Source organism: Ahaetulla prasina, chromosome 2 (genome assembly GCF_028640845.1).
Source record: "Ahaetulla prasina isolate Xishuangbanna chromosome 2, ASM2864084v1, whole genome shotgun sequence".
Classification (NCBI taxonomy): Eukaryota; Metazoa; Chordata; class Lepidosauria; order Squamata; family Colubridae; genus Ahaetulla; species Ahaetulla prasina.
This window is the reverse complement of record NC_080540.1, coordinates 13,439,626-13,452,084: the sequence shown is the minus strand read 5'-3', so window position 1 is coordinate 13,452,084 and position 12,459 is coordinate 13,439,626. Positions and strand designations below refer to the sequence as shown.

Below are 12,459 nucleotides of genomic sequence, written 5' to 3'. Positions count from 1 at the left end.
TCTCTAAAAGGATGCAAATAACCAGCTTGTCTGCAAGGAATATAAATCCTTCCATTCCCCACTATCCTGTCAGAGCTGAAGAAGCTTCTTGGATGAGAAGCGAAACATATTCAAAAGAAAAAAACCAAGAAAATCCAGTTGCCTCCTGAAAAAGCACCTTTAGGACAACCATGATCTGGATGACTGAAAATCTCTACAGGCCTTATAACGCAGTAGGGACCAGTTCTATGTAGAGAGGTTTTTCCATGGACCGGATGGGGCGTGATTTTGCGTTCTGCCTGCATCCCATGGATGGGACTTTGCTTGTTCGTGTGGCCCAGTTTCTGGCGTGCCACGGCCTCGTGCCAGTCCACGGACCGGGTGTTGGGGACCCCTGTTCTATGCCACCAAAATGAGAGGAAGATAAATATTGAGACAGTTCCCCGAGATTAAGGTCTTAATTTGTCATTCTTAGTTATCTGGGGGTAGACGTTGGTTGCTTGCCAAGCAAGAGATATCATTCTCGGCTACACCACTTCTGTCGTGTCCCACTCCTCCGCTGACGGCCAGGTCAGGGAAATCCGAATCAGGCTTGCCTCTGCAGCTCTGCCCAAAGTCCTAGCAAAGTCCTCAGAGCAGGCAGGCAGACCAGAAAGTGACTTCAGCAAGATATGTTTAGACTTTGCCTGACTCAGAGAATGCCAGAAAGCAGATCCTTTATATAGGCCATGGGGTGTGGCTCCATGACTCAGCACTCATTAAGGCCTGCCCCTCCCTTCCTTCTGTTGCCTCCGCCTATCCAATCTTCTGATGCGAGGGTCACTCCAATCAGCAGTTGGAAGTAAACTTTCCTCAGGTTCACATGCTGTGGAGGAGGGGGAGGGGTCTAGCTGCTCCGTTTGCCTGGGCATGGAGCCAGGGCTGGGGCCGGGGGATGCTCCCTCCTCTGCAGCCTGCTTGGGCATGGAGCCAGGGCTGGGACCGGGAGGTGCCCCCTCCTCTGCAGCTTGTCTGGGCATGGAGCCAGGACTGGGGCCGGGAGGCATACATTCCTCCGTGTTCGGGAGCAGATAAGAAGGCCCCGGCTGCCGTGAGAGCGGACAAGACACAACACCTTCTTGGGAAAGAAGGAATATAGTTCTAATTTAAACTATTTAGATGTAAGGGTTGGTAGTTGGAGGACTTTAAACAGCAGGGAATGTGTTGTGAAATTTATTTTCCTTTGTGAGGGACAAGAACGGCCTGTTTATTTTTAAAAGAAAGAGGCCCATTATTTATTACAGGCAGTCCTAGACTTACAAACACAGTTGAGGGCAACATTTCCATTGCTAAGCAAGAGGGCTGTTAAGTGAGCTTTGCCCTGATTTTATGACCTTCCTTGCCACAGTTTTCTTAACTGAATCACCACAGTTGTTAAGGTAGCAATACAATGGTTAAGTGAACCTGGCTTCCTCCTTGACTTTGCTTTGTCAGAAGATACCAAAAGGGGATCACATGACTCCCGTCATAAATAAATGCCAGTTGCCAAGCCTCCAAATGTTGATCATGTGACCCCAGGGATGCTTCAATGGTCACGTTGTGGTCCGTTAGCAGCCTGCAGAGCTGGCAACAAAATCAGACAGCGATGAGGCTGAGATGGGGCCAGGGCCATCGGGAAGTGAGGTGCGGACTCCAGAGCCTCAGAGACTGATAGTAGTGAGGCAGAGGAACAGGAGGAGCCTGTTCCTAGTGCACGCATGAGAAGAGCTGCCAGAAGGCAAGAGCAGCTCAAGCAGAGAGGACAACTCGGGAGTAGGGCCAAGAGATGATTGGCCCCTCCCATAAGGCTTAAAAACAGACCAGCACCGTCGTTTCAGCTTTGCCGGAAAACAATGTTGTAGCTGCGTCTTCTGCTTCGTCTTCTGCTTCATGTACATCTTTGTTTTTGTGACTTCTGGACGTTTGCCAGGAAGGGCCTTTGGCAGTTTTGCCTAATTGAACCAAGGTTTGTGAGATAACTGAGGAATTTGTGTTGGGAGGCATTTGTTTTACTTTGAGTTGAACGACGCTGGGAATGAAATAATTCCCAATTCTTCTAATAAAGTTTGTTTTTCCACGGACTTAGTTTATTACTATCTACTTGGGCCTGAGTCAAAACAGGTCACAAGTGTGAAAAATGGTCATAAAGTCATTTTTTCCAGTGCCATTGTAACTTTGAATGGTCACTAAGTGAATAGATGTAAGTCGAGGACTACCTGTACCAGGTGAGGTAGGGTGGGGAGTCTTATATTTTTTAACTGGCCTGGGTATCCCACCAGAATTCACCTTGATTTGTCCAAGGCAGAAAGGAAATTGATGCTAAACTTAAAAGAGACAGCTGGAAATCCTTCCTAATCAGGGTAAGATCCTGGATTTTGCCCCAGTTCTAAAGTGAGGAGATGAAGGGATGACTTCTCTTCTTAATGTTGACGAGATTTGGACCACTTTTCTTCTTTTCAGTCCTTCCTCCAGAGCAGCAGATCACCTGGGAAATTTTGGGTGCTTCATAATATTTAGGAGAAGCTGGAGAAAAGCTGAAAATGTTTCTCCCTAATCAGGGTCTTTTCCATCCCCCCTTTGAGCGTCATCAAAGCATTAGACAAACTGTGGTGGCGCAGTGGTTAGAGTGCAGTATTGCAGCCTAACTCTGCCCACTGCCAGCAGTTCGATCCTAATGGGCTCGAGGTTGACTCAGCCTTCCATCCTTCCAAGGTCAATAAAATGAGGACCCAGATTGTTCGGAGCCATATGTTGACTGTAAACAGCTTAGAGTGGACTGTAAAGGACGGTGAAGTGGTACATAAATCTACGTGCTATTTGTTGTGCCTAGGCCCAAGTAGTTATTACCAGACACAATCAGTCCTAAACAAACATATTTTATTAGAACAGCTGAGAATTACTTCATTCTCAGCTTAGTCCAAATTAAGTCCAAAACAAAGTCCTTCAGAAAAAGTCCTTTGGCCTTATCACAAACCTTTGTCTTCTTTGGCACCCTGCCAAAGGCTTTTCTTGGTAAGAACCCCATGAAGTTCAGAAATAGGAGATAAGATTGCAGCAATGTTGCTTTCCTACAAAGAGCCCAAGAGCCATTGCTGCTCTTTTAAGCCTTATGGGAGGGGCCAGTCATCTCCTGGCCTTACTCCTGAGTTGTCCTTTTTGCTTTAGCGGCTCTTTTTGTTCTTCGCGTGCGTGCACTAGGAACAGGCTCCTCCTGTTCCTCTGACTCCAGGACTGGCCCATTGTCCTCCCCATCCTCCTCACTTTCCGACTCCAGCGTAACACTATTGTTGTTATTTTCTTTACTTAAGACCAGGGTGGGAAATGCCATTCTCCAGACACTGATGAATGCCCTATCTTGGTGACGCTCACTATTGAGGATCTTGGTTGCAGGTGTAATTCAGCAAACACCAGCCAGGCTTTTCAGTGTATATCTGAAGAAGGACATTAATGGCAGAAGTGATCTTTATCTTCCTACAAAGGGGGCATCCATGGAGAGTTAGGATCTTTTTTTGAAGATTAGAAGGCCTGATGGAGAAAATGGTGCTTTTCAGACTGTCTCCCAGATTATATCCCAGAAGATTGTTCTGCTCTGGGAAAATTGTTGCGGAATTACAGGTGTAACATTTGAAAACGATTACTCATAAGTTTTGGGAAGAGAAACATGCAGTAAAACCAGTACTCAAAATTAGACTTCAGGTGAGGCTTACCTATGTGCTGGGGGTATAGCTCAGCGGTAGAGCATTTGACTGCAGATCAAGAGGTCCCTGGTTCAAGTCCGGGTGCCCCCTTATTTTTTCCCCCTCCACTAAACGGCTTGTTCCTTACTCCTTTTTCCAGAGGTGTTCTAGGAGCATGGGATCCCCTTTTGCGACTTTCTGATAAGCAAAGTCAATGCAGAAACTAGATTCACTCAACAACCGTGTTACTATCTTACAAATTGCAGTGATTTACCAGTGTCGTTCCACAGATTGGGGGTTGGGGACCCCTGCGCTAAGGGTCAAAGGAAATCAATGTTAAACTAATGGAGGCAGTCTGAAGTCCTTTCTGCTGAAGCCAAGATCAGAAGTGGTATTCAGCCGGTTCGCACCGATTCGGACAAGCCGGTAGAGGTGATCATGGGTGGGCCTGCCCGCCCGTCCCAGCTCCAAGTCATGCTATTTAGGCACGTTTTTAAGGCTGGGTACATGCGCGGAAGGCGCACGAGCAAGCAAAGCGCATGCACAGAAGGCCGGGCGCGTAAAGTGAGCGTGCATGCGCGCAGCGAACCGGGATAATGGTAAGTGAAACCCACCCCTGGCCAAGCGCATGGATTCCTCCCAGTTCTAAAGGCAATGAAGAGAAGACTCATCTTCTCAATATTAAAGGCAATTGGACCACTTGCTCCTCACTGCCCCTTTCTCCAGAGTGGCGGGGAAGCCTTGAGAGATGTTTTGAGCCTCACAACAATCAGTGGAAGCTAGACAAAGTTGCCAGAAGATTAAAAGCAAGTTGTTCCCAGGCCTCTCTCTGAGCATCATCAAAGAGTTATCCTTTCTTTCTTTTTTTCTTTTTTTAAAAATTTTTATTTTATTTTACACAATTTGACAAACACACAACATATAACATATAAATATCTCCCATTTCTAAACAGCGTTTCTTATTGGTCTTCTTTCGCTTTTATACCTTTTTATACCACATTTGTTATTTTACTTTCTTTCTTATCCCCTTTTCTTTATTTACATTAAATTATCTAATATTAATAGCTTTACTTTTCTAGATTTTTATATATTTATTAGTTACATATGGTACATTCTGTACATTCTAATTTCTCCCCTTTATTTTTTTCCTGTTATTTCTAGACACAAGACAATCATACCATTTATTCCAGATTATATAATAATCTGTCTCTTCTTTCTCCTTAATTTCTTTCATTAATTTATCCTCCATCTTTAAGACCAAGGTGGAAAATGCCATTCCCCAACAGCTGATGAATGACCAATGGGGCCTCTGGTGTCTCAGCAGGCTAAGTCTTATCCCTTTGGGATAAGGACGGTGAGCATCATCTCTGCCATCAATGCCTTTCTTCAGACATAAACAGAAAAACCTGGGTGATAATGCTGAATTACACTTGCCTACAAACAACAGAATTCCTACTGTTTTTATCATGACCTGGCACCAGGATGTCATCCTGGCCCTGCTGTGGTCAGGAGACTGGAAGATCAGTCTGGGCCTCTGGTGGCTCAGCTGACTAAGTCTGTCTGCTATTAACACAGCTGCTTGCAATTACTGCAAGTTCAAGTCCCACCAGGCCCAAGGTTGACTCAGCCTTCCATCCTTTATAAGGTAGGTAAAATGAGGACCCAGATTGTTGGGGGGGCAATAAAAGTTGACTTTGTATATAATATACAAATGGATGAAGACTATTGCTTAACACAATGTAAACCGCCCTGAGTCTTCGGAGAAGGGCGGGATATAAATTCAAATTTAAAAAAATAAATAAAAATCTTGATGGGTGCTCGCTATTCGGTGGTTTTAGTTGCAAGTGTAATTCAGCATTATCACCCAGGTTTTTCTGTTTATGTCTGAAGAAAGGCATTGATGGCAGAGATGATGCTCACCGTCCTTATCCCAAAGGTGTTTTTTCAAGAGTCAATTGGATTTTCTGGTTTTTCTTTGAAGATGTTTCGCTTCTCATTCAAGGAGCATCTTCAGTTCAGAGCTGAAGCTGAACCATGACCTGGGTGACTGAGAATCTCCATAGACCAGGGGTCTCCAACCTTGGCAACTTTAAGACTTGTGGACTTCAACTCCCAGAATTCCTCAGCCAGCAAAGCTGGGAGTTGAAGTCCAGAAGTCTTAAAGTTGCCAAGATTGGAGACCCCTGCCATAGACATTTAGCGATCACCAGGGATGGGTTTCACTTACCTTTACCACCAGTACGCCGCACATGCTCGCTTCGCACGTGTGTGCATTGTCTGCACATGCGGCCGGCCTCAAAAACGTGCCTAACTAGTACGATCACCGCTACCGGTTCTCCCAAACCAGTGCAAACCTGCTAAATACCACCTCTGGCGATCACCATCCTTATGTTCCCATAGAGCCGTGATGGCGAACCTATGGCACATGTGCCACGGGTGGCACGCGGAGCTGTATCGGTGGGCACGCAAGCGTTGCCCTAGCTTAGGTCCAGTGCACGTGCTGGCCAGCTGATTTTCAGGCCTTCTGGGCCCACCGGAAGTCTGGAAACAAGCCATTTCCGGCCTCCGGAGGGCCTCCAGATGGGTGTGGAAGGCCATTTTCGCCCTCCCTAGGCTCCAATAAAGGCTCTAGAGCAGTGGTTTTCAATCTTTATAGTGCTGCGACCCCTTTAATACAATTCTCCATGATGTGACGACCCCTTTAATACAATTCCCCACGATGTGGCGACACCAACCATAAAATTATTTTCATTTTGAATTTTTCGCGCCTGAAGCCGTATTGGCTAGCGATCTGAACTGCTTGCGATTGCCTTGAGGACGGAGGCATTAAAGCGGAGACTCCTCCCCTATTAAGTTTATCGCACCTGAAGCCAGATTAGACTAGCGATTGGGAGTGATTGCAGCTGGCTTGAGAGGGAGACATCAGAGCAAAGATTTCTCTCTTTTTTAATTCATCGTGCCTGAAGCCGAATTCGGCTAGCGATTTGAAGAGCCTGCAGCTGGCTTGTGGAGTCAACCATTGGAGTGCGATTCTTTGACTTGCAAGTATACTTCCCATATTTCCGATGGTCTTAGGCGACCCCTGGCAAATCGTCATTCGACCCCCAACGGGGTCCCGACCCACAGGTTGAGAACCGCTGCTCTAGAGCCTGGGGAGGGCAAAAAACGGGCCTACCGGGCCCACTGTGCCTTCGTGTGCCAAAAATAGGGGAAGCATGGGCATTATCCTTGATCCCTGCAGCACGGGGGGTGGGGCGCATTGAATTATGGGTATGGGCATGTGAGTGCGCAACCATTCCCCCACACTCCTCCCGCTTTTGGCACACGACAGCAAAAAAGTTAGCCATCACTGCCATAGAGAGAGCTTCCATGGAATTTTCGCATCCTTTTTTTCAGACAGACTTGAAGATCCGATGGAGAAAATTTTGTTGCCCTTCAGATCATATCCCAGATTTATAGAGAGGATTGCTCTGCTCCAGGGAACTTGTTACAGAATTAAAGGTGTAACATGTGAACATGATTACTCATAAATTTAGGGAACAAAAATTTCCAGTAAAACCAGTATCCAAAACAGAACTTAGGTGAGACTTACCTAGGTGATGGGGGTATAGCTCAGCGGTAGAGCATTTGACTGCAGATCAAGAGGTCCCTGGTTCAACTCCGGGTGCCCCCTCCTTTTGTTTTATTTTTTCCAAACAATTTATATTTTGAAATCCCTGAAGACACACAGTGGATGTCATGTAGGAAGAAATAACTTCTACTGAAAGCTTGAAGGAATAATAGTAATTATTAGGAGAATAATTTCAAGTCATTTATGGAAAACAAAATGGATTACCATGTTGGATTACCCCGAAAATAAGACCTCCCTGGATAATAAGACCTCCCTTGAAAATAAGTCCTCCCCAAAATATTTAAGCACATACGCAGCCGGTCCCCCACTATTTTCTCTGGTTAGAGTTATAGAGCTGGAAATCTGGTAAGATGGCAAGAGGAACCCCATCTTGCGCCACGCGCCTCAAAATAATAAGACCTCGAAAATAAGGCCAAGCATTTATTTCAGGGTGTAAAAAAATATAAGACAGGGTCTTATTTTTGGGAAAACACTTTTTTTATTTCTAAACTACATACATAGCTTTTACTAGAATGACTGGAAAATAAATATGGAGACATATCCCATGTCTAAAATTTAAGGTTTTAATTCTATATTCCTGTATTTTAGGAGTGGGGGGTCAATTGCTTGCCAATCAAGAGATACCACTCTCAGCTATACCTGTTTTGAGGAATATGGAATATTTTTTCTAATTTAAACTATTTGGTCACACTTTGAAGAGCTTAAACGATAGCTAGTTTGCTTTGAAATATATTTTCCCATCCGTGTGTGAGAAAAAGGAATGGTCTCTTTCTTTTTTTAAAAAAAAATAAGTAGTTCATCATTTATACCCGATTGGAGTGGAATGGGAAGTCTCGTATTTTAGAATAGAATAGAATAGAATAGAATAGAATAGAATAGAATAGAATAGAATAGAATAGAATAGAATAGAATTCTTTATTGGCCAAGTGTAATTGGACACACAAGGAATTTGTCTTTGGTGCATATGCTCTCAGTGTTACATAAAGAAAAATAAAATACATTCATCAAGAATCATAAGATACAACACTTAGTGATAGTCATAGGTTACTAATAAGCAATCAAATCATACTAGGAAACAAACAATATAAATTATAGAGATACAAGCAACAAGGTTATTGTCATAAGTGGGAGGAGATAGGTAATAGGAAGGAAGAGAATAATAATAATACAGTCTTAATAAATAGTTTGACAGTGTTGTGGGAATTAGTTGTTAAGCAGAATGATGGCATTTGGGAAAAAGCTGTCCTTGTGCCTAGTTGTTCTGGTGTACAGTGCCCTGTAACAGTGGTCACCAATCAGTGGTCCGTGGACCACTGGTGGTCCGCGAGAAAATTTTGGTGGTCCACAGAAAAATTATTTGCATTTTTTATATTGCACTAAATACTATTTATCTTTTAAAAAAATTCATATTAGAGGTCCTTGGGATTTAAAATTATGAATTTAGTGGTCCCTGAGGTCCGAAAGGTTGGTGATCCCTGCCCTATAGCATAGCGTGTTTTGAGGGTAGAAGTTGAAACAATTTATGTTGAAACATTTTTTTTTTTTATAAAAAGTTCTTTTTTACAATCATATCAAATAATTCATCCAATGTACAGTTATATACAATTAGTTGGGCTTTCCCAGTCACCACCCCCCTTTTTAACACTCTTCCCTCTTCTACCTTCTTTTACTTTCCAGACCTTCCTCTCCTTCTCTTATCTAGATCCTCTCCTCCCTCCACCCTCCACCTTCCTTCTCCCTCTACTATCCCTCTTCCTTCCTCTTCTCCTCTTTCCTACCTCCTACTCTCTCTTTTCTCCCTCCTCACCGTTCTAAAATGGTAACTATGCAGACCCGACCCTACATTAATTATATTTCTTCAATAATCCCTGTACATTAACCATCACTCCATCTCTACCAAACCCCCAATTCCCTCCCCTTACCCCCACCCCCACCCCGACTTCCCAGAACAAAATGCAGGGTATCAAAACTAACAATCATAATCCAAAATAATTCCTAAATTATAATCTCTAGTCACACCACACTTAGTCACATTCTCAATTCCCCTCTCCTTCAAAAATATATCTAATACAAAATATTTCCTAAATTTACTCATATGCTATTCGATATTTTTTTTATCTGATACTTATTTTAAATATAATCAATCCACATTTTCCATTCTAAAATACATTTTTCGAGTGTATAGTCTTTCAAGGCTAATATCTCAGCAAATACTTCAGAAAAAATTTCCCTTAAATTCTCTTCCTTATTTTCTTTCAAACCTCGAATTCTAAGAGCAAATTCCATATTTCTATATTGTATCAAAACTATTTCATCCTCTGTTTTTTCCATTTTATTTTGAAATTCATCCATTTTATTTTCTAATTTTAAATTATGTTGCTTAATTTCTTCAACCTCCTCTTCCAATAAAATCACATTCGTTGCCAAACTTTGTACTGCCATTACAAATCCTTCTTTAACTTCTTTATTTCCCACTTGAATTTCTGATATCTGCTCTTTCATTTCAGACATCTCATCAGTTATTACTTTAAATTTTTCTTCTATAAAGCCTTTTAAGTTCTCTTGTAACGCCTCTAAATTCAATGTTCTAGTCTCTGCTGTATGAGCTGGAGAGGCACCAGCTGATAAAGTTCCAGAGCTCTTTGTTACAGTAGACTTTAATTGTTTGGCTGCCATCTTCTATAAAATTATTTATTTATTTATTTCCAACTTAATATTCACTTTAAATCTTCTTAATCTCTGAGAAACACAGTCTTTTAAAGCAGTATTTAAAAATCTCCCCTAGTTTCTATCAGCAGGCAGCAAAGAGTTAAAAAGTAAAAGCAGCAAGTAACATGCAAATTACCAACTGCAGACGGCAAACGCTGAAAGTATCGCTTTTGCTTTCCACTCGTTAACTTGTTAACAATTCGCCTCCATTTTTTTACTGTTTTCAAGCTTGTTACAAAGTATCGGGGAATCGGCGTGGCTACTTGCATAAAGTTCTCCCACTTTCGTTCTGTCCGGTATAATCCTTTATTGTCCAAAATAAATCTCGGCGTTTGGTCGTGGTGATTGGTTCCGCCAAAGCAGAAGAATCCTCGGATCTGGAGCACTTCGGGTTACTGGAGGGAACTTAACCCTTCAAACCCCTTTTTTCTCAGGGGCTTTAGGGAAATTCAACCTCTGCCCTCAGCTCACCACCTTCTCCTTCTCCCGAAGAGGGGGTTTTCCGAACCGCTGGACAGCAGATTTAAGCTGTCCTAGCGATTCCACATAATCCAGAGGTTGGTGATCGTAAAGATCACCGCCATCACCTACGGTGCCAAACCGGAAGTCCGTTGAAACAATTTATTGAAGTTGAAAGCTGAAACAATTTATTCAACTGGGTATATCTTGCCTGATCTCCCAAGGAGAGAGGAAAATTGATGCTAAACTAGAAGCAACCTGAAGTTCTTCTTGATCGGGGCAAGATCCTGAATTTTCCCTGTTCTATACTGAGGGGATGAAGGGACGATTTGTCTTCTCAATGTTGAAGAGATTTGGATCGCTTGCTCCTCACAGCCCTTTCCTCCAGAGTGGTGGGAAGCCTGGGAGATGTTTTAGGTTTCATGACACTCAGAAGGTTAAAGGTTCCCCTCCACACACACAAGCAAGGGGTGGAGTCCTCTCCAAACCCTGTTGTAGTATCATCAAAGAATTATCCTTTTTCCTTAAGACCAGGGTGGAAAAGGCCATTCTCCAGGCCACCTTAGTTTGATGGTGCTTGTTATTCAGGATCTTGGTTGCAGGTTTAGTTCAGTATCCTCTGGAGACCCCTGCTCTAGAGAGCCAGAGTTTTCCATTAAATGTCCGAAGTAGGGCGTTGATGGAAAAAATAATTGTGCTCCCTATCCCAATCTTCCCATGAAGGGGGCATCCATAGAAAGTTAGGATATTTTTCCAGGTTAGAAGGTTTGATGTAGGTGTAGTCTCCGTGCAGGCTGTCCTCCTGACGGTGTCCCAAAATAATAGACATTTTGCTCCAGGATAGTAGTTGTTAAATTATAGGTGTAACATCTGAAAATTACTCATAGATTCAAGGAACAGCAATATCCAGTCAAACCATCAACCCACAACTAGACCTTAGGTGAGGTTCACCTGTGTGCTGGGGGTATAGCTCAGTGGTAGAGCATTTGACTGCAGATCAAGAGGTCCCTGGTTCAAGTCCGGGTGCCCCCTCCTTTTAATTTCAGGATTAAAAAAGACAACAATTTTTATTATTTGGGGGTGGTGGGGGGATGGATGGACGGACAGACAATCATTTGCATTATCCTCAAACTAGATATTTTGTTAGAATAAGTGGAAAATAGATATTGACCTGATTACATACCTGAAGCTAAGGGTTTTATCCCATACTCCTCTGTCTTGGGAATAGAGATTAATTGCTTGCCAATCGAGATAAGAGATTAGGGGACTGGAGCCTAAAACATATAAAGAAGGGTTGCTGGATTAGGGTATGTTTAGTTTAATAAAGAGAAAGACTAGGAATATGATAGCAGTGTTCAAATATCTCAGGGGCTGCCACGAAGAAGAATAGAATAGAATAGAATTTTTTATTGGCCAAGTGTGATTGGACACACAAGGAATTTGTCTTGGTGCATATGCTCTCAATGTACATAAAAGAAAAGATACGTTCATCAAGGTACAACATTTACAACACAAATGATGGTCAATATATCAATATAAATCATAAGGATTGCCAGCAACAAAGTTACAGTCATACAGTCATAAGTGGAAAGAGATTGGTGATGGGAACGATGAGAAGATTAATAGTAGTGCAGATTTAATAAATAGTTTGACAGTGTTGAGGGAATTAATTGTTTAGCAGAGTGATGGCCTTCGGGAAAAAACTGTTCTTGTGTCTAGTTGTTCTGGTGTGCAGTGCTCTATAGCATAGTTTTGATGATAGGAGTTGAAACAGTTTATGTCCTGGATGTGAGGGATCTGTAAATATTTTCACGGCCCTCTTCTTGATTCGTGCAGTATACAGGTCCTCAATGGAAGGCAGGTTGGTAGCAATTATTTTTTCTGCAGTTCTAATTATCCTCTGAAGTCTGTGTCTTTCTTGTTGGGTTGCAGAACCGAACCAGACAATTATAGAGGTGCAAATGACAGATTCAATAATTCCTCTGT

The 12,459-nt window shown here is 42.8% G+C and overlaps 1 protein-coding gene and 3 non-coding genes across 6 annotated transcripts in view; all 4 read left to right on the top strand.

Moving 5' to 3' along the window:
* Positions 1-12,459, top strand: part of LOC131192479 (carnitine O-acetyltransferase-like) — a 79,388-nt gene that overhangs the window by 17,205 nt on the left and 49,724 nt on the right. The window lies entirely within an intron of this gene.
* TRNAC-GCA (transfer RNA cysteine (anticodon GCA)) lies at positions 3,714-3,785 on the top strand. Its single transcript has one exon. It is a non-coding gene; the product is annotated as a tRNA-Cys (tRNA).
* TRNAC-GCA (transfer RNA cysteine (anticodon GCA)) lies at positions 7,276-7,347 on the top strand. Its single transcript has one exon. It is a non-coding gene; the product is annotated as a tRNA-Cys (tRNA).
* Positions 11,434-11,505, top strand: TRNAC-GCA (transfer RNA cysteine (anticodon GCA)). The gene has a single exon. It is a non-coding gene; the product is annotated as a tRNA-Cys (tRNA).